At 36.6% G+C, this 3,724-nt stretch overlaps 1 pseudogene across 1 annotated transcript; it reads left to right on the top strand.

Annotated features, from left to right (window-relative positions):
* Positions 1-2,162: 2,162 nt before the first annotated feature.
* Positions 2,163-2,729, top strand: LOC116564375 (annotated as a pseudogene). Its single transcript, XR_004274868.1, has one exon. The product of XR_004274868.1 is annotated as a cytochrome c oxidase subunit 6A1, mitochondrial pseudogene (transcript).
* The last annotated feature ends 995 nt before the right edge of the window (positions 2,730-3,724 follow it).

Genomic DNA, 3,724 nt, shown 5'->3' with positions numbered 1-3,724 from the left:
CCAAAAACGTCTTTACTATAATATTTACCAAGAGGCATTTACAGTTTTCTTTTAAATCTCTTTTAAAATTATTGCTACTTTTATTTATTTACTTTTTCTAGAGATGAGGTCTCACTATATAGCCCATGCTGGTCTCACTCGTGGTCTCATGTGTTTCTCCCACCTTGGCCTCCCAAAAGTGTTGAGATACAGGTGTTAGCCACCATGCTTAGGGCCAGTTTGTCTTTTGAAGGTTGTTTTTCATATAAAGGTTAAAGTGGATAAGACTTCCTTGTTGTGCCAACTAAAATTGGCCTGTTTGGATATTTGGTTATTTTTGCTCATTCTCCTGATTTCCAGGAAGGTTAGATAAATTACTTTGTGGTGTGGAACTTCATTCACTATGTGTAACTTCATTTCGGTTTGCTCTACTGAGTCTAGTGCAGGAGCTCATCCAAAACCAGTGACCTCTGATAAGATGGATATAACAGAGTTTCGTGAAAAAAAATTTCTCCCTATCATGTTTTTGAAGTTTTAAATTCCCAGTACTCTTTACTAATGTCTTGAGGAAGAAAACATAGATCTAACATTTAAGGAACTAATATCAATTATACTCAAACTATTCTGAAAAACAGAAAAGATAATACTTCCAAACTCATTCTATGAGGCCACTGTTACCCTGATACCAAAACCAAAGACACATTAAAAAACAAAAACAAACAAACAAACAAAAACCCTATGGGCCAATGTCCCTGACAAACCCTGATGCAAAAGAAGTCCTCAACAAAATACTGGTAAATGATTTCAACAACACGTTAAAAAGATTATTCTTCATGACCAAGAGGGATTATCCCAGGGATACAAAGATGGTTCAATATACACAAATCAATGTAATATCTTATATAAACACAATGAAGGACAAAAACCAAATGATCATTGTAGTTGATGCTGAAAGAGCATTTGATAAAATTCAACATCCACTCATGATAAAAACCCTCAAGCAAGTGAACATAGAAGAAACATACAACACAGGAAAGACATATATAACACACCCATAGCTAGTATCATCCCGAACAAGGAAAACTGAAAGCATTTCCTCTAAGATCTGGAATAAGACAAGGATGCCTACTTTCACCATTGTTAGCATAGTGCTGGAAGTCCTAGCTAGAGCAATCAGACAAGAGAAAAATTAAAGACATCCAAATTGGAAAGAAAGAAGTCGAATTATCCTTGTTTGCATATGACATAATCTTATGTTTGGAAAAATCTAAAGACTCCATCAAAAGCTTTTAGAACTGATAAACAAATACAATAAAGTTGCAGGATACAAAGTCAATCTGCAAAAATTAGTAGCATTTCTATATGCCAACAGTGAACGATGTCTAAAAGAAATCAAGTAAGTAATCCTTTACAATAGCTACAAATGAAATAATTTGAAATAATCAGTGGCATTCTTCAAAGAAATAGAATAAATAATTCTAAAATTTATATGGAATCACAAAAGACTCAGAATATCCAAAGTTACCCTGAACATAAATAACAAAACTGGAGGAATCACATCACCTGACTTCAAATTATACTAACAGAGCTATAATAACACAACCAGCATGGTACTAATTAAAGCAGACACATAAACCAATGGAGCAGAATAGAGAGCCCAGACATAAATCCATGTATCTAAAATGAACTCATTTTTTACAAAGATACCAAAAACATACATTGGGGAAAGGACAGTCTCTTCAATAAAAGGGGTTTGGAAAAAACTGGATATTCAAATGCAGAAGAATAGAACTAGACCCCTATCTCTTGACATACAAAAATCAAATCAAAATGGATTAAAGTCTTAAATCTAAGACCTCAACCTATGAAACTACTAAAAGAAAACACTGAGGAAAGGTTCCAGGATATTGATAAAGGCAAAGATTTCTTGAGTAATACCTCAAAAGCACAGGCAAGTAAAGTAAAAATAAACAAATTGTATCACATCAAGTTGAAAAGCTTTGGAAGAACAAAGGAAACAATCAACAAAGTGAGGAGATCGACAGAATGAAAGAGGGTATTTGCAAACTATCCATCTCACAAGGAACTAAAAACCAGAATATATAAGGAGTTCCATCAGCTCAAAGTGAAAAAAAATCTTATAATTCAATTTTAAAAATGGGCAAAAGGAGAGCCAATTTTCTACTTCCGCTTCCGGTGCTGCGGAGGTCCTGGTAGAACATGGCGGTAGTTGTTGCGTCTCGGCTTTCTAGGCTGCTGGGTCGGTCCCACCCACAGCTGGGGCGGCCTATGTCGAGTGCAGCCTATAGCGGAGAAGGTTCAGCTCACATGTGGAAGATGCTCACCTTCTTCGTCGCACTCCCCGGGGTGGGAGTCAGCATGCTGAATGTGTACCTGAAGTCGCTGAAACAGCACGAGAGACCCGAGTTCGTCGCCTACCCTCATCTCCGCATCAGGACCAAGCCGTTTCCCTGGGGAGATGGTAACCATACCCTATTTCATAACTCTCATGCGAATCCACTTCCAACTGGCTACGAAGATGAATAAAGAGAATCTGCACCACTATCTGGGCACCAGGGACCACGGCACTGGTTTGGACCATTACTCTGCACGTGGACCAGAAAAAGTGTATGGGACCTTAGGCTCACCTTCTTTACCTGTATCAAATGATGACTGGTATACTGATCTTCCATTCCTTTGCTTGTGGCAGGAGATGGCTTAAATAAATAACTTAAACTTAAAAAAAAAAATGGGCAAAAGATCTGAATAGATATTTCTCAAAAGAAGACATCTAAATTCCAAATAGGCATATTAACAAGTGCTCAACATCATTAGTCATCGGTGAAATGCAAATCCAAATTACAATGATATATTATCTCACCTCAGTTAAAATGGCTTTTTCTGGAGAGAAAGGCAATATTGTTGGTGAGAATGTAGAGAAAAAGTAAACTTTATACACTGTTGGTGGGAATGTAAATTAATACAGCCACTACAAAGAACAGTTTGGAGGTTCTTCAAAAACACTGAAAATAGAACTACCATACAATCCAGCAATCGCCTGCTCTGTATATCCCTGCAACCCCACCCCTCAAAAAGGTAATAAGTATATCACTGAGATATCTGCACTCCTGTGTTTGTTGCAGCAATATTCCCAATAACCAAGATTTCAAAACAACCTGTATCCAACAGATGAACAGTTAAAGAAAATGTGGTAAATATACCCAATGGACTACTATCAAGACTTAAAAATAATGATATCCCACCATTTGCAATAACATGGATGGAAGCGGAGGACATTACATTAGGCGAAATAAGCCAGGACAGAAAGACAAACAGTGCATGTTCTCATTTATTTGTGGGAGCTAAAAATTAAAGCAATTGAACTTATGGAGATGACAGTAGAGCGATGCGTTATCAGAGACTAGGAAGAGTAATGGAGTGGGGTGGAAGTGGGCAGGGTCAATTGGTAAAATATATATATAGGTACCTAGATTGAATAAGATCTAATAGTTGATAGCACAATAGGATGACTTCAGTTCAACAATAATTTATTATACTTTTTAAAATAAAAGTGTGTAATTGGATTGTTTGTAAAACAAAGGAAGGATCAATACTTGAGGTGATAGGTGCCCCCATTTACCCTGATGTGATTATTATGTGATTATGCATTGCATGACTTTATAAAAACATTTCATGTACCTCATATACATAAATATATACACCAACTGTGTACCCACAACAAATT

This window comes from Sapajus apella, unplaced genomic scaffold (assembly GCF_009761245.1).
Source record: "Sapajus apella isolate SASKATOON/1434 unplaced genomic scaffold, GSC_monkey_1.0 scaffold2, whole genome shotgun sequence".
NCBI classification, from domain to species: Eukaryota; Metazoa; Chordata; class Mammalia; order Primates; family Cebidae; genus Sapajus; species Sapajus apella.
This window is presented reverse-complemented; position numbering and strand designations above follow the sequence as displayed.